The sequence below is a fragment of the Callithrix jacchus genome, chromosome 6 (assembly GCF_049354715.1).
Source record: "Callithrix jacchus isolate 240 chromosome 6, calJac240_pri, whole genome shotgun sequence".
Classification (NCBI taxonomy): domain Eukaryota; kingdom Metazoa; phylum Chordata; class Mammalia; order Primates; family Cebidae; genus Callithrix; species Callithrix jacchus.
The window spans coordinates 23431610-23456652 of NC_133507.1; the positions used below are offsets into that span (position 1 = coordinate 23431610).

The 25043-nt window shown below is 41.7% G+C and overlaps 1 long non-coding RNA gene across 1 annotated transcript in view; it reads left to right on the top strand.

The window, feature by feature from the left end:
• Positions 1-6280: 6280 nt before the first annotated feature.
• The window catches only part of LOC103793661 (uncharacterized), a 50487-nt gene continuing 31724 nt past the window's right edge, over positions 6281-25043 (top strand). Inside the window, exons 1-2 of the long non-coding RNA XR_004744416.3 lie at positions 6281-6474; positions 19852-20040. This is a non-coding gene — a long non-coding RNA (uncharacterized LOC103793661). The remainder of the gene's footprint in view (positions 6475-19851; positions 20041-25043) is intronic.

A 25043-nucleotide genomic window follows, 5' to 3' on the forward strand; every position in this document is an offset into this window, starting at 1 on the left:
GGTGGCCAGCGCGACTCTCGTGGCCGGTGCAGCGGTTCCGCCGGCATGGCGCGGCAGCTCTTGGAGCAAAGTAAACAGGTTCGGAGGACCGGCCCGGGTCCCCAGCAGGACACCAGAGCCCGGCAGCGGCTGTGACAGCACCTCGGCGCGGGAGCGCTCGGCGCAGAGTAAACAAGAAAGTGAATGGGAAAGTGAAAAATGCCTTTAGTCAATGCTTAATATGCTTTTGTATTTGGGTGTGCTCTCTTGTGCCTCTCCCATTGCTGTGAGAATATCTTCCCAGTCAGCTCACTGGTCCAAAGAAAATAGACAAGTAGCTTGTTGTGAAAAATCATAGTAGGCATTTGAAAATTAATATAATTTTCCTCTAATCTTTGAATTACAAAGAAATTATTTTAAAACTGACTTGTATTTTATAAGGACTTCTGAAAGAAAATCATAATTTGACCTTAATTCTAGCATATATGTTAACATTCGGAAGTATTGTCAACCTAGACCCAATCCTGAAGCCTCAACCGTAAATGTCATTTAGCGTGATTCAGTACAAGGCTGTATTAAAACAAACAAATCAAAATGAAACAAACAAAAATCCACCTCTAATTCATAATGCATAATGTAAAACCTAAACTAAAGAAATACCTCTGCTTTTGAAGGTGTCATCTTTAGGTGATGGCCAACAGAAAAGACCTTGATATTAAAACCCACATTTCTGAGACATTGTAGATGATCAAGCATAAACAAACATAGAAGAAGTAAAATCATTATAATGGAAATATATATTTGGAAAGTATCTTCAAGGACGACATGATATATTGGAAGTCATGGATAATTAATGCCTATGGAGATAACTGTTAGAAAATAATAAAAAAATGATTTTTTAAATCTTGCAAAGGAAAACAAAATGTTTAAACCAATAATAAAACACCCCAAAAAAGGCAGAAAGTATTTCAGTTTTTTCAAATGAACACGATAACAGCAGATACCCATTGTCTTATAGCTTTCTTTACCAAAGTATGACAGTAAGTCAATGATTTATTTTACTCTGCTCAAGGAAGACCTGATCCACAAAGTAATGCAGGTGCAATGTAACTAGAAATAACCATGTGAATCTTCGATATCTTCCCACATTGGTGGATGTTTATTGGCTGAACAATGCGCAAGAGAGAAAATCTATCCCACTTATAATGGCTCCAGCTAACAGACAGGTTTTATGTTTTGATGTGATGTCTCTTTAAAGGTTCCAGAAATAAAGAGAAACTACTTGAACTAGGCTAATGTCCTCCTTAGACTTATATGCATTCACATATTATAATTGTAAGCCTGATTCTATTTTTAGTCAGAATTAGAGGACATTAGATAACTTTTACATTACATTTATAGACTGTTTATTACTGAGTCATTGAGTAGAATTAAATAACCACCCCTGTTTTCAATACTGTGTGGCTGACAATAGATATAACTAAGAATTTGTTTACAATAAACTAGGCTGACAATCTATATAAAAACTAGCTTTTATATTTTTACTACACTTTCCTCTCAAATTTATCCATCCTTCTAAGCTATCTTATAATTTGTTGGTTTTGTCTGAATAATGCTAGAAAATTAACACGTCATTATTTAGGGCTATGATCTGTGGAAAATTGTTACCTTGAGTACCTAAGAAGAGTATCAGTAAAAGCTCTATGCTGAAGTGTAGACATGTTTGTGCTGTTGTTCAAAGCATTTTCCTATCCTCTGGTGCTGTTTGGTAAGCTGAGAGCAGTCAGGATTGTAAATTGCTGACTCCTTGAAGACATAATACACAATGGCACTGAAACCACTAACATGACATTCATTCTTTATCTTGTATGAAATATGTAAATAAAATAATACTTTTTAAAATATTTGAAGTTAAAGAAGGTAAATGTAGCTTGTTTTGCTTTTGAAAGCTAATCTATGTTATTTGATAACAGAAGTGCTGGAAAGTGTAGTGTTTCTGTATTGTGTCACAGAATAGCAACCTTAGATTTTATATATCCAAAATCTGCCCTTACTTTTTTTAAAGGTTATATTTAGTCTGTTTATAAGTCCAATGAATAAAATTTGAAAAACTTGGAACTGGTCAATTAATTGTTATTTTGGGAAACAGTTTTTAAAATTTTAATGTAATTAGTAACAGTGACATCACTCAGGGTGTATGTCCTAATTTTTACAATTTTGTTAGTATCTATTTTTGTTCTATAGTGAAGACACAAAAGAGGGCTTTACTTTTTATGTAAAAATTCTGAAATTTAAAATTTAATGAACGATTTTTTTCATTTATTTTAAGTTAAACCTTAGGTTCCCAAGTAGCAACTGTCAGGAGCACTGAGAGATACATTAATTTTCTAGGAAAACTTAGCAATATTTGTTGGATATCAAGAAAATGACTAGTTTGAAAAGTGCTACAGACTGCATATTTGTATCACCCCCAAATTCATATCTTGAAATTCTAGCCCCCAAAGTAATGCTATTAAGATGTAGGGCCTTTGGGCCTGTTGTTATTTAATAAACTGTTAGTTATTTCTTCTTGTTAAAAGAGGCCATGAAAAATTATTGGGATACTAAGCTACTGTGAACTGAGAAAGTTTGCGAGCCCCTGAGATAATCAATTCATTGATTTAATAAATAGGTGCTGAATTCTATGTGACAGGTGCTGTTCCAAGTTCTGGTACATAGTGATGAATAAAACAATCATGGTTGCTGGCTCCATGGATTTTACTGTCCACTGTAGGCTTTTGCCAAGTTGTTAATCTATGACAAGACAGTAAAATTATATGAGTTACGCTGCATACCGAGGAAATGCTATCTACTATTTATATGCTTTTATATACCTGCAATCTATTTTCACTGCTAGATTTTTTTTACTACATTTATTCTATGTCAAGGTTGCTCCTGGACAACACTGTAAGACAGATGGAGTGTCCTGCATCCTTTGGCATTCTTTTCCATGGCCTTCATTCATTCATGGCACAATTGTTTCTCAAGTCCCTGGACTGTTATTAGCTTCCATGGCTGCACAGAATTCTTCATTTTATCTTTTCTCCTGAGCTTACATTACCAGAAATGACTCATGTGGCAGACTTACGCCTCCCAATTTTATTCATCTACTAAAATATCCATTTTCAGACTAAACCATATCCTAACAAAAAAATTCAAAGGAATGATGTTATTTTGGTAGAAATATGTATATATACACACAACACAATACAAATACACACACACCCCATAGTGAGAGTAAAGTCAGGAGATATGGAAAATCTTGGAAAAAGGTTCATATTGTACCATAAAATCTACTTATCTTTTCCTTTTGTATGTGGGAAGCTAGCTATTTTTTAATCGTATTTTTAGCACTTGTCCTCAGTAAGTCCCTTTGCATTCCACCTATATACCTTACCCATTCTAAGTTGCTTTTTTTATTATTAGCCAAAAGAAATCCCTTCCTTCATTGTCCTCAATCTCTCTTTCATGCAGGTGCACTTCCATAACATATCTCTGGTTGAAGATTTTCTCCAGGCTGCAATTTCCTGAAAGTTATGGTCTTCCAATCCATATCTTGAAGTATTTTAAGATCAATATTCCCTGTTAAATTCAACCTGTAACAATTATACTGCTTTTTCCAATTCTTCTTCCTTTCAATAGGGATTTAGTCTCTAATTGTTGATTCTATGTTATTTAACATTTTGTATCCAATGCTACTAAATAGATTGTACAGTCCTTTCCAATCTACCAACTAGATTGGATATTCCTTTCTAGTAATAGCCACTTATTTTACTTGGAGAAATTCTGCCCTGGGATATGAGTATTGTGGTTCATTTTCCCTATAAAAATTATGTGTGAGAAATTACTTATATGCCATTTTTTTTCCTGAAAAATGTAATTTGATACAATGGTAAAAGAAAAAAGGATGGGGGAGCCAGATGACATGTCAGACAAACTCCAGAAATCCTCCGAGCCTTGGTTTCCTTTTCCACAAGCAAGAGATCTCGCTGGGGTTTTTTCTGACATTAAAGGAAACAAACACTTTGCACAAAACTTAGAACAGAATAGGAACACAGCCTGTGCCCTATTCACCCCCTTCTGTACCCTGAGGACAAGGCTGAAAACATCAACAGAGGGCGACAGCTGATCTGGGTCCCTCAGTCTGGGAAGCTTGCAGTTTGGGTTCAGTGTGGATTCCCTGTCTGTGGGTAGAGGGCTGAGGACTTTAAACCGTGGTCAGACTCCCCGGCCTGTGGGCACTGTGCTGGGGACGGAAAACAGAGCCCTCTGAAGGCGCAATGACATGCCATCTGCATTTCTTATAGAGAATGTATGCTTCTTTCCATCGGGAAACATTCTCATATGGCCTGGCCTTGTCGCAGTTTCCAACAAGGACTGGTCTTAAATTTTGCAATTAAGGTGTCCCTTGGCCACAGCCAGAAAAGAAACTGAGTTTTCTTTTTTTTTTTTTTTTTTTTTCGAGACAGAGTTTTGCTCTTGTTACCCAGGCTGGAGTGCAATGGCGCCATCTCGGCTCACTGCAACCTCCGCCTCCTGGGTTCAGGCAATTCTCCTGCCTCAGCCTCCTGCGTACCCGGGATTACAGGCACGCGCCACCATGCCCAGCTAATTTTTTTGTATTTTTAGTAGAGACGGGGTTTCACCATTTTGACCAGGATGGTCTCGATCTCTTGACCTAGTGATCCACCTGTCTCGGCCTCCCAAAGTGCTGGGATTACAGGCGTGAGCCACCGCGCCCAGATAGTTTTGTATTTTAAAGTAACAAAACCACTCTTCAAGTAAGGATCACCACCTCTCTATGAAGGCAAAACTAAAAAATAGAGACCCAAGAATATTTCAAATGGCTACAATATTATCACAGGACAAATGGCTAGGCTGAGCGCCGTGGCTCACGCCTGTAATCCCAGCCCTTTTGGAGGCCAAGGTGGGAGGATCACCTTAGGTCAGAAGTTCAAGACCAGCCTGGCCAATGTGGTGAAATACTGTCTCTACTAAAAATAAAAATTAGCCAGGCATAGTGACAGGTGCCTGTAATGCCAGATACTCAGGAGACTGAGGCAGGAGAATCGCTTGAACCCAGGAGGTGGAAGTTGTAGTAAGCTGAGATCGCGCCACAGCACTCCCGCCTGGGCACCAGAGCTAGACTCTGTTTCAAAAAAAATTAAAAAAAAAAAAAAAAAAAAGCAAAGAGAGGTGGCTAGATTTGCAAGGGTGAGGGGACCAGTCATTTAGATAAATACGTTTTTGTATTTTAACTTAAAATAGACATTTCTGGCTGGGCATAGTGGGTCATACCTGTAATCACAGCACTTTGAGATGCCGAGGTGGGCAGATCATCGGTCAGAGGTTCGAGAGCAGCCTGGCCAACATGGAGAAACTCCATCTCTACTAAAAATACAAGAATTAGCCAGGCATGGTGGAGCGCACCTGTAATCGCAACTACTCGGGAGGCTGAGGCAGGAGAGTCACTTGAACCCAGGAGGTGGAGGTTACAGTGAGTCAAGATAGTGCCACTGCACTCCAACCTGGCGAGAGAGACTTCATCTCAAAATTAAAAAAAACCCACTATATAAAAGGGCTGTATCCACAGCTGGGCCTCATTTTGGTTATTAGATTCTGGACTTTGGGCTGATATTGTAATGGGCTGAGATTTTTGAAGGTCTTGGGAGGTTGTATTTTTTACATGTGGGAAGAAGATGAATCAACGAGGGGCCAGAGAATAGATTGTTATAGTTAGCCTCCAAGATGGACCCCGATGCTCCCCACCTCTTAGAATTCAGTATTTTGTGTAAGCACCTCTTAAGTGTGAACTGAGCCTAGTGACTAGCTTCTAATCAAAAGAATAAGGCAGAAGTGTTGGTATACATTTTAAAGACGACGTCAGAAATGTAGTGTTACTTCTGCTCTCCCTCTCAGTGTCTCTCTCTCTCTCTCTTTTTCTATCACTCAGTCTGAGCAGCCATGGCCGCCCAAAGTGCTGGGATTACAGGCTTGAGCCACGGTGTATTTTGTAAAAAATACAAAAATTAGCCAAGGGTGGTAGCCCAAACCCCACCTACCACAGCGGCGGTCAACCTCAACCTCCCTTAGCAACCTGCGTGCCCCGCCCAGGAGCCTTACTATTGGTGTCGTGGAGCGGGATGGGCAGCTCTGCCGTGCAATCCCAGCTCGCAGTCCTTAGTTCCGCGTGTATTCACTGGAGGGCTCTCAGGCTTTACCGCACTGCAGCGTGCCCTGCGGCGCACGCGCGCGCGGGCGGGGTCTGTGTGCTGCGGGGCGCGGAGCCGGAGCAGGGGAGGAGAAGCGCTTGGGCACAGCCGAGACTGTAGTGTCCACTGCTCGCCTCAGTAGCCACCGCTTTAACCGGTGGAGCCGCCGCCTAGTGTCTTTCTCAGTGGCGAAGGTGAGGAGCTGTCCCGGCTTGGCCTGCGGGGGAGCCCCGGGAGCCACAAGGTGAGAGCGCAACCTAGTTGGCGGAGTTGGGGGAAGTTTTGATTTGAGGAGGGGGGCGGGGGCCGCGGCGGGTTTTAGGGGCTGGCGGGACGGACGGGTTGCCTGGTGGCCCCGGGACCTCTACTCTGCGGACCGTCCTCCCTTCGCGTCACCCTTCTCCCGCATTGTCGTGCTCGCCGGTGCTCGGCGCGCCTCCCACCCCGCAGCGCCACTTGGGTCAGTCACCGCTCTCCGGATCGGAGACGCGCTCGGCCGCGGAGGTCCCCTCAGGAGCCCCGCCGCCAGTGAGGCCCCGAACCTCTGGCGCCGGTCCCCGGGTCAGCGCCGCGGGGACAGGCTCACTCCTCCCCTGGGGCTGGCGGCGGTGGTATGGAGTCCGCGCCGCGAACCACTTCTGCGGGCGCGAGGGAGCCGTTCCCCGGGGCCGACCCGAGCGGTAAACACGTCCGGCCGCGCCCGCCTGCCCGGGCCGTTCTGTGCCTTCTCCGGGGCGCGGCCCGGCTGAAACCATTTTTAAGTGTAGAGGCAGTGTCATTAAGGTACATCACACTATCATGCAACTATCACCAGTGTCCATTTCCTTTACTTTTTTTTTTTTTTTTTTTTACTCTCTTCACGTTGCAGAACTGAAATTTTGTACGCATGAAACAGTAACACCATTTCTTCCTCCTCCTTGTCCTGGCAAATACTTTGTTTCTATAAATTTGATTATTCTAGGTACTTTATGTAAATGATACCACACTAAAGTGTTTTGTGTTCTTGTGACTGGCTTACTTCACTGAGCACAGTGTCATTAGAATTCATCCATGTAGCAAGTGTCAGAATGTATTTCCTTTTAAAGGCAGAATAATCCATTGTATGTATATACCACATTTTGTTCATCCATCCACCAATGGACACTAGAGTTGTTTCCACATATGGGTTGTTATGAATACTGTTGCTTTGACTGTGGGTGTGCAGATGTCTTTTCAAGTCCCTGCTTTTAGTTCTTTGGCGTGTGTACCCACAGGTGGAATTGCTGGATCATATGGTAATTCTATTTCTAATTTTTTGAGGAGCTGCCATACTGTTTTCCATGGTGGCTGCATCGTTTTACATTTCTAACAGCAGTGCTCAAGTGTTCCATTTTGTCTGCAACCTCACCAACACTTGCTATTTTCTGTTTTTGTGATAAGTCGTCTTATAGCGTCTGAAGTGGTATCTCACTGTAGTTTTGATTTGCATTTTTCTAGTAATTAGTGATGTAAGCATCTTCTCATGTGGTTATTGATCATTTGTATATCTTCTTTGGAGAAATACCTGTTCAAATCCTTTGCCCATTTTAAGTTTTTTATTTAATTTCTTTTTTTGAGATGGAGTTTGACCCTTCGCCTAGGCTGGAGTATAGTGATGCGATCTCTGCCCATTGTAACCTCCGCCTCCCAGGTTCAGGTGATTCTCTGGCCTCTGCCTCCCGAGTAGCTGGAATTGCAGGTGCCCACCACCACACCTAGCTCATTTTTTTGTATTTTTAATGGAGACAGGTTTTACCATATTGTCCAGGCTGGTCTTGAACTCCTGACCTCAGGTGATCTGCCTGCCTTGGCGTCCCAAAGTGCTTGGATTATGGGCATGAGCCACGGTGCCTGGCCCATTGCCCATTTTTTAAATTGGTTGTAGGAATTCTTTATGTATTCTAAATAATCCCTCATCAGATAAGAGTTGCTGACATTTTCTCCCATTCTGTGGGTTGTCTTTTCACTCTGTTGGTTCTGTTCTTTGATGCAGCCAGTAGTTTTTTAATGAACCTTAAATTATAAGGGACATCGATGCTTTTATAGTAATTTTATTGAGTTCAAATGAAGAATTATTTTCTTCCATTTTCCTTTGGAGGAGTATGATAAAATTTTAGAATTTGAAAGAGGGTAGGTATTCACTTTTTCTGGAATTTTACTTTCTCGGTAGGATTTACTGACCTAGTATCACTTGAGTAATGTCTCCTTCCTTTTGTTTCCTTTCTTTTTTTATGGCCCTCAGGTGTGGCTATTAGAATAAGCATCATGACCATGATTTTGCTGGGCTGGTCATTCATCACCAGCTGTCCAGTTAGAAGCAAGTCTGGTCATATCTGCTTTTGTGTACCACGTCTTAACAGTTGTAGTTACCTTGGGGTTGTCTCCCTACTCAGGCCCTTCTTTTCAACTTTCACCTGGGTCATGAGTAGGTCTTCTGCTTCAGGTTTCTCTTATTTTTCCTGCATGCTTTTTAGATTGGCCTTTGCAAAACACCTCAGAAATTTGAACTTATTTCAGGGGCTTTGTGATGCTTTTAGGATCAGATTCTCACTACTAAGCTTGGCAGTCCAACTCCTTCTACCTAGACCTTAACCCCCTTTTCCAGTTTTTTTCTTTCCTAATCATTGTTATATTGGTGGTATTAGTCAAAGCATTTTATGTTCCTTGGGCTGGGGTAGGAAGCACCTTCCGGTGCTTGACAGCTGGGACATTTCTCCTCTGTGACTCTTCCGATTTACCCTCTGTCACCTGGAGGTGCCTGTACTGTGCCCTCTGCTTGGAATGCTATCATCTCTTTAACTTGCCTGGTTTTTCAGAGCCTAATTTAAATCCGTTTCCTCCTTGCATCCTTCTGTAGCTGATCCAGTTCATAGAGATCATTTTCCTTTCACAAAATGATGGTATTTATTTTCTGTGCTGTTTCATTGGGCAGTTGATTGTAAATGTCTGTGTGTTGTGTTAGCTTTTTGTGTGTTTGAAAAAAATGTTCGGGCCGGGCGTGGTGGCTCATGCCTGTAATCTAAGCACTTTGGAGGCCAAGGCAGGTGGATCACCTGAGGTTGGGAGTTCAAGACCAGCCTGACCAACATGGTGAAACCCTGTCTTTAAAAAAAAAAAAATGTTCTGTCCCCCTTAGTTTCTTGTAGTAGTAATCATGACTTGTACTCTATACAGGTTCTGTACATGTGGGTAATTGATGGATCTTCATTGATCCTGTAACATTGGTTCTCCAAGTGTAGATAATAAACCTTGTTCTCCAAGTGTAGGCAATAGACCTTGTTCTCCAAGTGTAGGCAATAGACCGTTGGACATTCCTGAGACCCTTTCAGTGAGTCTGTGAGGTCAACACATGAAAACATTATTTACCTTTTTATAGTGTTCAGACATTTGACCTGTAGTGCAAAAGCAACAATGGGTGAAGCTGCCGATGCCTTAGAATCAGTCAGGACACTGAACTCCAGTAGTCACGGTATTCATTACGGTCACGTACTGTGAGTGAAAAATAATGCCAGTTCCACTTAATGTCCTTGATGAAGTCGTGAACATCATTACATTTATGAAATCTCAACCTTTGAGTTCGCATTTAAGTGTGTGAAGGAGAGGGAAGGATGCACAGAGGAGCTCTGCACATGGAAGTGCTGTGGTTGTCTGGAGGAAGAAAGAGCTCTCCTGCGATTGACTTCAGGGTGAACAAATTGCTTTTTTAAATGAAACTCCATTTTATTTGAAGGGAGGAATGTGATAAGCTGTAGTTATCCAGAAATTGGCTGTTTGGCAGATAGTTATTGAAAATAAGGTAAGACTTACTTCAGGGAAGTAATGGACAGTATTTGTTGCTAGTGATCAAATTTGAGTCTGCAAGTGAAAATCAAGTTTTGGAAAACATGAATTTGCCATCATGAGCTTGATAGCTTTTCAGTATTTAAAAGCTTTATGAGTATAGTAATGATATTAACAAATGCGATTTTTTGATATTGTATAATGAAATTATCTACATTTGGAAGATCTGCATAACTCAGGGAACCAGTATTTTCACAAATGATCAGTGTATGATGTTACAGCAAAATCATGCTTTGGTAAAAGAGTCATTCAAAGTGAACGATCAATGACTTTTAATGTAACAGTACAAAACAGTCATTGATAGGGTCTCAAGTTTCACATTGCGACTAACCTTTTAAGAAACTACCACTTGTCAAATTTTGGTGTAACATGGAAAAAGAATATTAACCATCCAAAAAGACTATTAAAATACTACTCCTTTTTAAAATTGTGTATCTATGTGAGGCAAAATTTTCAAAATGTACTTCCCCAAACAGTGTAACAGTTTGAATGCAGAAGCAGACATGAGAATCCAGCTGTCTTCTATTAAGCCAGACATTTAAATTGCCAAAATGTAAAACAGTGGCATGTTTTTATTTCTGTTTTGTTTTGGAAAACAGTTATTTTTCATAAAAAATGTTTATTTCGTGTGTAATGAGTTCATTGAATTTTAAAATGAATTAATATTTTATAAAATTTTCCATTTTAATTTGTGATACAATAAAGTACCAGTAAATATAACCCACATAACAAAAGTTCTTTGGGATCCTCAAGTTTTAGGAGTAAAAAGAAGGGATCCCAGGCAACCAATAACTTCCAGACAGCTGATTATAGTTTATAGTGGATTGAAAAAGCTGAAATACTCAAGTATTTTCTCATGAAATACTTTAGTTTCTTGCTTATTAGAAAATCTTTATAGAAGCAGCACAGAGGAAAATAATTTGTTTCTACTTTTATTATGTTGAGTTATAGTTATTGGGCACTATATATGTGACTGATGCTGCACTGAGCACTGTACCCATATTATTTCCTGTAACCTTTAACTTATCCTTCAACATATTTATTATCTTAGTTTTACAAATCAGGGGGCTAAGGCAGTGGCAGGTTAAGTAATTGGCCCAAGCTTCTTCAAGAGGTAAATAGTAGAGCCAAGTTTTAGACTTAGTGTTAAGTTGAAATTGAAAGCCGAGCTTTTTGTCATGATGTTCTGCTGCCTCACAGAAAAGTTTGTAAGTCAGCACTGTTTACGCACTACAAAAGGATTGTTAGGGAGAAGTGCAGAATGCTGTTGTCTGAAGATTGCTGATGCGAGGTTGAGCAGTGGCTGAAGATCCTGCTCATGCTTTCTTTTCATCCCAGACCACATAGTTTTGTACTGTTTGGTGAAACTGGATCTTTAGAACGTGGTTCTTTGAGAGCTTTATTTTTTATTTTTATTTTTATTTTTTTTCGAGACAGAGTTTCGCTCTTGTTACCCAGGCTGGAGTGCAATGGCGCAATCTCAGCTCACAGCAACCTCCGTCTCCTGGGTTCAGGCAATTCTCCTGCCTCAGCCTCCTGAGTAGCTGGGATTACAGGCATGCGCCACCATGCCCAGCTAATTTTTGTATTTTTACTAGAGACGGGGTTTCACCATGTTGACCAGGATGGTCTCGATCTCTTCACCTCGTGATCCACCCGCCTCAGCCTCCCAAAGTGCTGGTATTACAGGCTTGAGCCACCGTGCCCAGCCCTTTGAGAACTTTAGAACAGACAATAACTGGAAGACCACGGGCTTAATTACTAGTAGTTAGTATGCGAATGTAGCCCAAGGTTGAAGAAGTTTTCAGGATCGCTTTAGTTCAGTTGTCATTGCTTATGCTAGTTCTTTCATTTTATCTAGAGGTATAGAAACCTTAGATTGTCTTAAAGTGTTATTTTGAATCAGGAAGGAGTTTTCCCATTGGGAGAAAAGGAAATGGGGATGTAGTTGAAGTCAGGTGAAGGTGAGAATAGCACCATTTCTCTGATCCCAGGCTTTTGGGTTATTGTGCTGCAAGCATTAGGTGACTGAAAAAGCAAACGTTGAAAGTACAGATTCAGAGAGGGGAAGCGACTCGACCGAGGCACCCTGCACGGGAACGTATATTACCAGGGTTTCAGCTCTGGATGGTGAGATGGCAGGGTGTTCTTGGGCCCTTGTTGGTATTCTTAGCACAATACTTGTTTCTGCTTGATGGCTTTGTTGATTGAGAGCACCTCAGAAGCACTTAAATTCACAGTCTATCCCACGTGTCTGAGTAACTCAACTTTATATTACTTAGACAGCTACTTTAAAATTGTCTTGGTACATTTATTTTGAAATTTATATGAACAGCTTTATTTACGTTATCCATTATACTCCTCTATTAAGGAATATATGTATATGTTAATTGTACTTTATGATACTCATTCAACTTTCATTGTGTTCTCCAACCTTTTTTACCACCTCAGTGGAAATGGAAATGAGAGTACCTGTTTTAGTCTGAAAAGCAGAGAAAAAAGGTGTAATTCTTTTTAAGTTTTTCATCTTGTTTAACTTACATGTTATTCCCAGGTTCTTCTCCATGGTTCATACTGTGTCTTGAAATCAGTCTTCCTTTTGCTTCCTATTGTGGCCTGTGTCTTTCAATTGGTACTTGTCTTTCAGATTTGCATTCTGTAAACAGGCCTGTGTCTTTCAATTGGTACTTGTCTTTCAGATTTGCATTCTGTAAACAGAGGGGCAAATTTAAACTGTTGTAAAGGTTGCCTATTCATTTCTTTTTTTTTTTTTAATTTTTTATTGGATTTTAGGTATTGGGGTACATGAGCAGAGCATGCAAGACAGTTGCGTAGGTACACACATGGCAGTGTGCTTTCCTTTCCTTCTCCCCTTCACCCACATTTGGCATTTCTCCCCAGGCTATCCCTCCCCACCTCCCCCTCCCACTGGCCCTCCCCTTTTCCCCCCAATAGACCCCAGTGTTTAGTACTCCCCTTTCTGTGTCCATGTGTTCTCATTTTTCATCACCCGCCTATGAGTGAGAATATGCGGTGTTTCATTTTCTGTTCTTGTGTCAGTTTGCTGAGGATGATGTTCTCCAGATTCATCCATGTCCCTACAAACGACACAAACTCATCATTTCTGATTGCTGCATAATATTCCGTGGTGTATATGTGCCACATTTTTCCAATCCAGTCTATTATCAATGGGCATTTGGGTTGATTCCAGGTCTTTGCTATTGTAAACAGTGCTGCAATGAACATTCGTGTACATGTGTCCCTATAGTAGAACGATTTATAGTCTTGGATATATACCCAGTAATGGGATTGCTGGGTCAAATGGAATTTCTATATCTAAGGCCTTGAGGAATCGCCACACTGTCTTCCACAATGGTTGAATTAATTTACACTCCCACCAACAGTGTAAAAGTGTTCCTTTTTCTCCACATCCTCTCCAGCATCTGTTGTCTCCAGATTTTTTAATGATCGCCATTCTAACTGGCATGAGATGGTATCTCAATGTGGTTTTGATTTGCATCTCTCTGATGACCAGTGACAATGAGCATTTTTTCATATGATTGTTGGCCTCATATATGTCTTCTTTCGTAAAGTGTCTGTTCATATCCTTTGCCCACTTTTGAATGGGCTTGTTTGTTTTTTTCCTGTAAATCTGTTTGAGTTCTTTGTAAATTCTGGATATCAGCCCTTTGTCACATGGGTAAACTGCAAAAATTTTTTCCCATTCTGTTGGTTGCCGATCCACTCTAGTGACTGTTCCTTTTGCCGTGCAGAAGCTGTGGAGTTTCATTAGGTCCCATTTGTCTATTTTGGCTTTTGTTGCCAATGCTTTTGGTGTTTTGTTCATGAAGTCCTTGCCTACTCCTACGTCCTGGATAGTTTTGCCTAGATTTCCTTCTAGGGTTTTTATGGTGCCAGGTCTTATGTTTAAGTCTTTAATCCATCTGGAGTTAATTTTAGTGTAAGGTGTCAGGAAGGGGTCCAGTTTCTGCTTTCTGCACATGGCTAGCCAGTTTTCCCAACACCATTTGTTAAACAGGGAATCCTTTCCCCATTGCTTGTTTTTGTCAGGTTTATCAAAGATTGTATAGTTGTAGATATGTTGTGTTGCCTCCGGTGCCTCTGTTTTGTTCCATTGGTCTATATCTCTGTTTTGGTACCAGTACCATGCTGTTTTGATTACTGTAGCCTTGTAGTATAGTTTGAAATCCGGTAGTGTGATGCCCCCCACTGTGTTCTTTTTGCTTAGAATTGACTTGGCTATGCGGGCTCTCTTTTGGTTCCATATGAAGTTCATGGTGGTTTTTTCCAGTTCTGTGAAGAAAGTCAATGGTAGCTTGATGGGGATAGCGTTGATTCTGTAAATTACTTTGGGCAGTATAGCCATTTTCATGATATTAATTCTTCCTAACCATGAACATGGAATGTTTCTCCATCTGTTTGTGTCCTCTCTGATTTCGTTGAGCAGTGGTTTGTAGTTCTCCTTGAAGAGGTCCCTTATGTTCCTTGTGAGTTGTATTCCAAGGTATTTTATTCTTTTTGTAGCAATTGTGAATGGCAGTTCGTTCTAGATTTGGCTTTCTTTAAGTCTGTTGTTGGTGTAGACGAATGCTTGTGATTTTTGCACATTGATTTTATATCCTGAGACTTTGCTGAAGTTGCTTATCAGTTTCAGGAGTTTTTGGGCTGAGGCGATGGGGTCTTCTAGGTATACTATCATGTCGTCTGCAAATAGAGACAGTTTGGCTTCCACCTTTCCAATTTGAATACACTTTATTTCTTTTTCTTGCCTGATTGCTCTGGCTAGGACTTCCAGTACTATATTGAATAGGAGTGGTGAAAGAGGGCATCCTTGTCTAGTGCCAGATTTCAAAGGGAATGCTTCCAGTTTTTGCCCATTCAGTATGATATTGGCTGTTGGTTTGTCATAAATAGCTTTTATTACTTTGAGATACGTTCCATCGATATATTTTAAATATTAAACACTCATAATCTGCAACCTTGAATTTGTTATTCTACTTTCTATCCTTCAGTGTTTCAACTCCAAACAAAAAGGCGTTATTTATTATTTTACTGGTAAAGATTGCAAAAGTCCTTGATTAAGCCTCACTGAAGTGCAAATGTATAATCTTGGTACTTTAAATTGTTGGCTCTCTAATATATCAGATGACTTTTATTTCTCTCAGCAGCTATTCTTGCTGAAGTCCCTGAAGTGAGTAGAAAATGTAAATCATGCTCAAATACCAGAGAATATAAAGCTTTTCTCCCTGTTTATTTTTTTTGCTATACGTCAATGAAAACTTTCTGAAAAGTGATAAAAACCACTTATCAACAAAGCTACTTTAAAGAAAAAGTGTTTTATAGAAACTTACTGGAAATGCACACATTTGCTATGCAACAAACATGATAAAATAACAATTTTCTAAATTCTCAGTAAAATGAATATAAACGTTTGTTTTTATCATATGGAATTGCAACTACCGGGCATAAAGAAAATTACCCTAAAAACAATGTTGAAATCCTGAAACACATACTGAAGAGCATGTCAACTCAGTTAGGAATTTATCCTGTGGAATGGAGAAAAAAGGACACTAACATTAAGATGCCCCCGCTGTTGTGCTTAGATACTGAAAGTTTAATCCTTAGCTGTACACAGCTTCCCAGACGAGGTTTGGTTGCCTCAGTATTTTCTGTGGTTGCATGTAGGGAAGAAAACTCACGATGATGTTTTTTGTTATTAAAATAATACAGAATCCCATAGTTAACATTAACTCTAGGTCACAAGCGATACATTTTTCTTTTCTCTGCTTTCCTTTCCATTCCCAAGAAACACTGGACAGGAAGGAATAAAAGTAGGCTTATTTTAATCCCAGGACTTTCAGAGGCTGACACAGGCAGATTATGAGGTCAAGAGATTGAGACCATCCTGCAACATGGTGAAACCCGTCTCTACTAAAAACAGAAAAACTAGCTGGGCACGGTGGCATGCACCTGTAGTCCCAGCTACTTGGGAGACTGAGGCAGGAGAATTGCTTGAACTTGGGAGGCGGAGGTTGCAGTGAGCTGAGATCGTACCACTGCACTCCAGCCTGGTGCCTGGTGCCTGGTGACAGAGCAAGACTGTCTCAAAAAAAAAAAGTAGGCTTATTTAATATGTTAAGATATATTTGAATGGTTATGTTGTTTTTAAATAAAATATTTTTATATATATGACTAAATTATTTTTGATACATAATTGTTATATTTAGCATTAGGATTTGAGGTTGATTTTAAATGTAAAGACCTGGAGGCGTACTGTGGGCTGGAGTCCCTACTGTCACGCTAGGACTGCTGCACAGGCTCCGGTGCTGGGTCCCCGGAGCCTTGATATTCCTAGCCTGAGCCGAGTAACCCGAGAGCATGTTACTGGCCAAACTGGCCAGTTTAAGCACATTAAGCCATATTAATATTGATGCCTCTCTGCCTTATAAAAGTACTACTGGCTCGATGAAGATGTCTTGAAAGTCAAAGGAAAAGATTTTTAAACATCACTCCTTATTTCGCCTAAATTGTAGAGTTTTTTTCTGTCTTTGCTCTGCAATTTTCAGAAGTCTTTTTTCCAAGTGAAATCTGGAGCTCTGTAAATTAAGGATACTTCATGGAGAAAACGCTTTTAACCACCAGAGTTCATGGAAGTTTAAAGCGCAATTTCTCCTCCCCGTCCTGTGGAGAAGTCTGGCCTTGACGATTCCCCGCGCTGACCTTGCCGCTTCTGTGGCTCCAGGCAGCTCCAGTCCTCTTGGCCCTCTCCTCCTAGGCAGGACCTCTGGCATCCACCCTCCCTGTTAGTCCTTGGGCCATGCACTAAATAAGGGGGTTGGGGACTGGGGCTGGGGGATCAGCTGACCTGAAAAGCCCCGTGTGCCCCTCCCGACACCTCGCTGGCCCCCTGGACTGCCTTCTGCTGTCCTGAGCTGGTCACTTACCCTCTCTGTTCCCAGAAAGCTGTAACTGATTTCCAGCTCCGCAATTGTGGGACCCTAGACTTAGAGACCTGGGACTATGAACAATGCAGAAGTAGAAAGGAAAGGTAGGAGTCATCCACCTGCCTCTGGAGTCTCCGCCCACTTCTTCCCATATCCAGAGCCTCAGCCTGGGACACTCCAGGAGTTCACAGGCCCTTCCTCTCAGCTCCCACCAGCAAACATCAGTTTCACCCCATCCCTCCTCCCCTGGCTCTAACCTGCACCTTGAGGTCCCTGAACACTTCTATACCCTGTGACACTGCATGGCACATGCCAGTGAGGTTTGAGTTACACTGACAGAAGTAACCCAAACCTCACTGGCGTGTGCAACCCACTAAATCACTCAGGACTCCCAGGCCCTGCAAAGAATCCTATCCCTACCAGGTGTCTAGAGAGCTCATAAACAATCCCAGTCCTGGTGAAGGTAGGCTGCCTCCACCACACCAGCCATTTTCAGCCTCACTATTCCATGGCACAAAGTGGAACCCGTTTCACCAGCTGCCTGAATCCATCTACACCCTGCCCGAGCTGCTTGACTTCCACAAGACTCAGACTTGTAGCTGAATGCCTGCCTCAGTTCTTACTCCCAGGACACAGGTATGAGGTTAGTGGGGCTGGGAAAGGAGATAAACCAAACTACTAGGCCCAGCCTCTCTCCTACCCCTGGCACTGCCACAGATTTGTGGCTTACAGGTCAGCCCTTTCCCAGGAGACTCCTTAGTCTTCATGCCCCCCTCACCAGTTCATTAGAGGCATGCAGATGCCGGGTTCTGCACAGCTTTGCCTGTCTAAAATCCAGACCTACTCTGCTTCCACACCTCTTCCACTAAAGCTGAGCCTCTATGCAGCCAGTCCTCCCTCCTGGCTTGACCTGCGTCTCCAGCCAGGAGTCAGCCATTCAAAGACTGTGCCACCTGCACCCGGTTCTTTGTCTTCCTTTCCTCGTCTTTCCCCGTTGAACCATGCTGGAGGCAGCCACAAGTGGGAGAGCTCCACACCCTGAGTTCTGAATCCCAGCTCTGTCATCACCTAGATCTTAACTTCATCTTTCCCACCCACTGTCCTCCACTGTAAATCTAGGACTAATATCTACCTCAGAGAGTACATGGGTTCACTGATGTCAAATGCCTGGAACAACAACCAAGCCCCTGTGTCTTAGCTGCCTTCTCCCAGGTTAAATTAACATCACCTTCCCTCAGTTCTGCCCTCAGACTGCTGAAAACTGGTGGAAGAAATCTTATAATATCTAAGCAACTATTCAGGGACTCGTTATTATGTATGAACATAAAAGAAAGGGTCACCATAGATTTGAAGACAGCATCTGATATGGAAGACAGAGATCAAAAGAAACAAAACAAAACAAAACAAAAAGGAACGGAGGCCCCAGAGACAATGCAGATGGATAAAGAGAAAATGCCTTGAAACTGTTAATATCCTCAGAGACACAGGAAATGATACTACTTACATGAAACAGGAAGGGCATATTAGACATAAAGAAAACCCAAGCATAAGGAAAGAGCTTTTGAAAGTTAAAATTATGATAGCAGGAAACAAGTTGATAGAAAAGTTGTAAGACAAGCTTAAGCACAATTTCCAGAAAGCAAACAAAATCATAAAGAAAGAACAATAAGGGAAGAAAGGTAAAAAAAAAAATAAGATAAATTCAGAGGGACTAACATTAACAAAAAAAAATGGTTTCAGAAAGAGAAAATGAAAGAAGAGAAAATTATTGAAGAAATCTTATAAAACTTCCCTGGCTGGGCATGGTCGGTTATGCCTGTAATCCCAGCACTTCAGGAGACTGAGGTGGTTAGATCACTTCAGGCCAGGAGTTTGAGACCAGCCTGGCCAACATGGTGAAACCCCATCTCTACAAAAAATATAAAAATTAGCCAGTCATGGTGGCACAGGCCTGTAATCCCAGCTACTTGGGAGACTGAGGTGGGAGGATCACCTGTGCTTGGGAAGACTGAGGCTGTAATGAGCTGTGATCATGCCACTGCACTCCAGCCTGGTTGACAGAGTGAGAATCTCTCTCTCTCTCTCTCTCTCTCTCTCTCTCTCTCTCTCTCTCTCTCTCTCTTTTGAGATGGAGCCTCACTCTGTCACCCAGGCTGGAGTGCAGTGGCGTGATCTTGGCTCACTGCAAGGTCTGCCTCCTGAGTTCAAATGATTCTCCTGCCTCAACCTCCCGAGTAATTGAGACTACAGGCATGTGCCACCTCACCCTGCTAATTTTTGTATTTTTAGTAGAGACAGGGTTTCACCATGTTGGCCAGGCTTGTCTTCAGCTCCTGACCTCAAGTTATCTACCCGCCTCAGCTTCTCAAAGTGCTGGCATTATAGGCATGAGCCACCACACCTGGCAAAGCCCCATCTTAAAAAAAAAAAAAAAAAAAAAAAAGTTTGAGACCATCTAGGACAACATAATGATATCTCTATAAAAAAATTTTAAAACTAACCAGGTGTGGTGGTGTCTGCCTGTAGTCCCAGCTACTTGGGAGCCTGAGGTTGGAGGATGGCTTGAGCCTGAGAGATCAAAGCTGCAGTAAGCTGTGGATGCACCACTGTACTCCAGCCTGGGTGATAAGAGTGAAACTCTGTATCAATAAGCAAAAAAACAAACTGTAAGAGGAAGTGATTACCAACTCTAAATTATATTCCCTACTAAGCTATTAACCAAGTGTGATGGTAGAATAAAGACATTTGCAGATATGCAGTTCTTCACTAAATTTGATCTCTTGTGTATATTTTTTCAGGTTCTCTACCAAAATGAGGGAATAACCCAAGAAAGAGAAAGATAAAGGATCAAAAAATAGAATATCCACCCAGGAAAGAGGTGTAAGCAAGTCCCAGAGTGACAACTGAGCAGCAGGCCCGAAGAGAACCAGGTGGAATAAGATAACAGAGGGTTCCAGAAGGAACATCTCAGGAAAAGAGGAAATCAGGTATAGGACCTTATAGAAAATAGCTCTCAGGGCTTGCAGATTTACATATATAACAATTTTCTCTGAATATAAGATCAACATACAAAAATCAAGTATATTTCTATAATGAGCAATCCAATGTCAAAAGAAGAAAACGAAAACAATTCTGTGTACAATAACATCAAAAAGAATAAAGTAATTAGGAATACATTTAATAAATGAAGTGCAAAATTTGTACAATGAAAACTACAAACATTGTTGAAAGAAATTAAAGAAGATCTAAACAAATGGAGAGGCATCCCATGTTCATGGATCAGAAGACTTAATATTGTTAAAATGGACATACTCCTCAAATTGATCTACAGATTCAGTGCAATCCCTATCAAACCCCAGCTAGGTTTTTTGCAGAAATTGATGAACTGATTTTAAAATTCATATGGAAATGCAAAGGAACCAGAATAGACAGAACAATCTTTAAAAAGAATAACAAAGACAGAAGACTCACACTTCCTGATTCTAAACCTTCCTACAAAGCTACAGTAATCAAAACTGTGGTAGCGGCATGAGGACAGACTATAGATAAATGGAATAGAATTAAGAGCTCAAAAATAAACCCTTATATTATGGTCAACTGATTTTTACAAGGGTGCCAAAACAATTCAATCAGAAAGAATAGTCTTGTCAGCCACTCATGATGGCTCACACCTGTAATCCCAGAAATTTGGGATGCCTAGACTGGCTGATCACTTGAGGCCAGGAGTTTGAGACCAGCCTGGTCAACATGGCAAAATGCTATCTTTATTAAAAATATAAGAATTAGCTGGGTGTGGTCATGTGTACCTCTACTCCCAGCTACTTGGGTGGCTGAGGCATGAGAATCTCTTGAACTCAGGAGGTAGATGTTGCAGTGAGTGAAGACTGCATTCCAGTCTGAACAACAAAATGAGACTATGTCTCAAAAACAACTCCATGCAAAAGAATGGAGTTGGGGAGTGATTCCTAGGGTGATGACAATATTCTTAAATAGATTCTGGTGATGGCTATGCCACAATATATACTAAAAACCATTGGAATTTTACACGGTAGGGTAATTTTATAGTATACAGTTATATGTCAATAAGGTTGTTTAAAAATTAAAAATAGTTTTCTTAAATTTGGGAAGAATCAATGACAGTTACAAAGAAATCTAAGCAATAAAAATAAAAAAGTTGGTATTGTATGGATTTGAAAATGCATATATTGTTCACATTTTCACATTTCTGATATTGAGATGCATCCTACAAACAAGGGAGCATCACAGTTTAGTTGGGAGTGTTCTTTCTTAGTTTACATAAATAATGGCACATCTTATCATCTTAAATTAGAAGAATTATAGTGATATGTTCAGAAGAAACAAGACGTGCAGGGGGCCAGGCACAGTAGTTCATGCCTGTAATCCCAGCACTTTGAGAGGCCATGGCAGGAAAATTGCTTGAGCTCAGGAATTTGAGATTAGCCTGAGCAACATAGGAAGACCTTATCTCTGAAAAAAAAAAAAAAAAAAAACATTAAAAATTAGGCGGGTGTGGTGGCGCGTGTCTGTAGTCCCAGGTACTCAGGAGACTGAGGTGGGAGGATCTCTTGAGCCTGCGAGGTTGAGGCTGCACTGAACCATGATTGTGCCACTGCACTCCAGCCTGGGCGACAAAGTGAGACCCTGCCGAAAGGAGAGAGAGAGAGGGAGAGGGAGGGAGGGGAGGGAGGGAGGGAGGGAGGGGAAAAAAGAATAAAGAAAAAGGAAAATAAGAAAGAAGAGAAAGAAATAAAAAGAAAAAAATGTACAAGATAGGAAATGTAATTATAATATATTCCACGGCTCCTCAATGCCCAAGACTTATAGCCATAATCAGACAGAAATATATTAATGAAAAAGAGCTTTTTCTGAAAGTTGTGATATTACTACATTGGGAGGGTAAAGGGAGAAAAAATAGAATATGGGGTGGTATGAAAAGTTAATTCTTCATCTTCCATAATGGGGAATAAAAGACAACATCTAAAATCAGTAATTTGAGAAAACAGCAGTATGGGTGCATTATTTAGAAATATAGAAATAACAAGTGACTGAAAGAATTTGAAGGGGAGAATTCAGGGATGAGGAGGAAATTACCGAAATGTTTTCCTGTTATTGCTGCTGATTATGACACAACTTGACTTTAAAAATCGTGTATTGGCCGGGCGTGATGGCTCAAGCCTGTAATCCCAGCACTTTGGGAGGCCGAGGCGGGTGGGTGGCGAGGTCAAGAGATGGAGACCATCCTGGTTAACAAGGTGAAACCCCGTCTCTACTAAAAATACAAAAATTAGCTGGGCATGGTGGCGCGTGCCTGTAATCCCAGCTACTCGGGAGGCTGAGACAGGAGAATTGCCTGAACCCAGGAGGCAGAGGTTGCAGTGAGCCTAGATAGCGCCATTGCACTCCAGCCTGGGTAAGGAGCAAAACTCCGTCTCAGAAAAAAAAAAAAATCATGTATCTGTAGTACTTTGATTTGAATGGAAGGAAAAAAGGAAATGGGGAAGGAGGAAGTGGAGGATCTCCATGGATCCCATCCCTGTGATCAGAAGGGCTGGGGGCAATGCCCCCACCTCAGGTCCAGTGGGAGGGAAAATTGAGTACCCAGGTGGCTGCATTATGCGGAGAGTGAATCCTCAGGTCCACAAGCCTGACAGCAGGGCAGTGGGATGGCAGAGCCTGCTAGGAGAATTTGTTTTCAGATTCTATCCTCCTTCAGAGGCACTGACCTCCCCCACAAAAGGGAGAGGCTCCTAACAGCAGCCAAACCCAAGCCCTCCTGGGGCTGCCTGCTCTGTAGCTTTGCAGCCAGGGATTTTGGCTGGGGTGGGGTTAGCCACAGTCCCGCTGAACCAGAGAAACCAGCCTTCCACTGCACGCGTGGTAAGAAACTGCTGCGGAAGCAGCCGCCAACGCATCCACCCCACCTGGTGGAAGAAGGGAGATCGCAGTGCGAGGCTGTAAGGATTGCTCCAAGAGCTTCTGTACTGGGAAAAAACCACTACGTCGCTTCTTTACTGATACAAGGTGTTCCTCTGTTTCATCTTCTTGTATTCTGTTATCTTAGATTTTTAAAGGTATGAGATTATTTGAAATCCTTATAGATGATGGGAGACCGCAGAGGCTCACGCCTGTAATCCCAGCAATTTGGCAGGTTGAGGCAGGTGGATCAGCAGGTCAGGAGATCTAGCCCATCCTGGCTAACATGGTGAAACCCTGTCTCTACTAAAAATACAAAAAGTTAGCTGGGCGTGGTGGTGGGCACCTGTAATCCCAGCTACTCAAGAGGCCAAGGCAGGAGGATCACTCGAACCCGGAAAGGTGGAGGTTGCAGTGAACCAAGATTGTGCCATTGCACTCCAGCCTGGGTGACAGAGCAAGACTTCATCTCAAAAAAAAAAAAAAAATCCTTATAGATAAATGGAAAGAATGGTTGCTTTCATCAGGAAACAACACCCCCGATCTTGTGGGAGACTGCTCCTCCTTCCCTTTCTGTTCAAGTAGGAGCCACCAGCTTCTACTTCCCTGGTCACAGCACTTGCTTTAGGGGTGGGCAGAAGATCGAGGCTGCACTGATCACCCTGTCCCATTTTCTAGGCCTTAATGGAGGAGGGCACATGGCCCTGATGAATCAATCGCATTCTTGAAGGTTTGCTTTATTTGCCCCCAACTAGCTGTCAGGAAAGCAAGCTAATATATGAACCCATGATTTTCTGATGGCCATGGTCCAGTCTTATGGAGAAATCCAATTCAATAGAAGGAGGTCATCATGCAGGAAGATACAAACACAACCAAAGCAGGAAGTGAGAGGTAGGCCGAGCCCTAGGGTCATGAAGTCCTCAGCTCCAGCTGCCGCAGCTACACCCTCAGCCCTCCTGGTGCACACACATTTCTCTTCTCCTTAGCTATTTGATTTTTCTGTCATTTGCAAGCAAAACAATTCTAAGTAATATACCCCTCTGATTTATATATTTTTTAAGAAAGAAGGGAAATCATTCATAAACTCCAGTACTTTCACTATTTATTTTTCTATTTTTGTTATTTATTTTTGAAACAGCATCTCACTCTGTCGCCCAGGCTGGAGTGTGGTGGCGCGATCATAGCTCACTGCAGCCTCACATTCCCAGGCTCAAGCGATCCTCCTGGTTCAGACTCCTAGTATTACAGGTGCCTGTCACCATGCTGGGCTAATTTTTAAATTTTTAGTGGAGACAAGGTCTCGCTATGTTGCCTGGGCTGGTCTTGAACTCGTAGGCTCAAGCAATCTTCCAGCTTCAATCTCCCAAAGTGCTGGGATTACAGATATGAGCCACCTTTCGCGGTCTTTCCATTGTTATAAAGGAAACAATTAATTATAGTGGCACAGCTCTAAGTGGTAAAACTCACTAGCTGTTGAGAGGTCTTGACAGGAGCTTCCTGAGATTCCTAACAGTTTAAGTCATTGAAGATGATTCACTGAATCACAGATCTTTTCAGAAGGAGGCCATCTTTTCTATACCAGCCATTAGACTTTCTCACCTCTGGGTTCTGTGCCTACCTGGAAGACCCTGGTGTCTGCCTGCAGTGTCAGGCCACACACTCTGGCTCAAAGCAGCTGACACTGAAATAATGACACACCCCAGATCCAAAGGAGATTAGAGATTAAAAATATCTGCCCTCTGGGCACTGCTCAAGAAAGGATCCCTTGAAAGCTGTATGCTTTGATGGAGTATATTTCTCTTCCAACTGATGCATTGGCATCAAAAAGAATAGTTTGGTAATATAAACAATGGACTCCTCTAAAAGTAGCAAAGAATCTTATTGAAGAAGGAAGTTTCAAGGGATAAAAGCAATCTTTTGTTTATAAAGTGAGTTTTCTATCTCTACTTTGCTTTATTCTTTATTATTAAAATTTATTTTTTATTTTTTGAGAAGAGCACTCACTCTGTTGCCCAGGCTGGAGTGCAGTGGCACAATCACAGCTCACTGCAGCCTC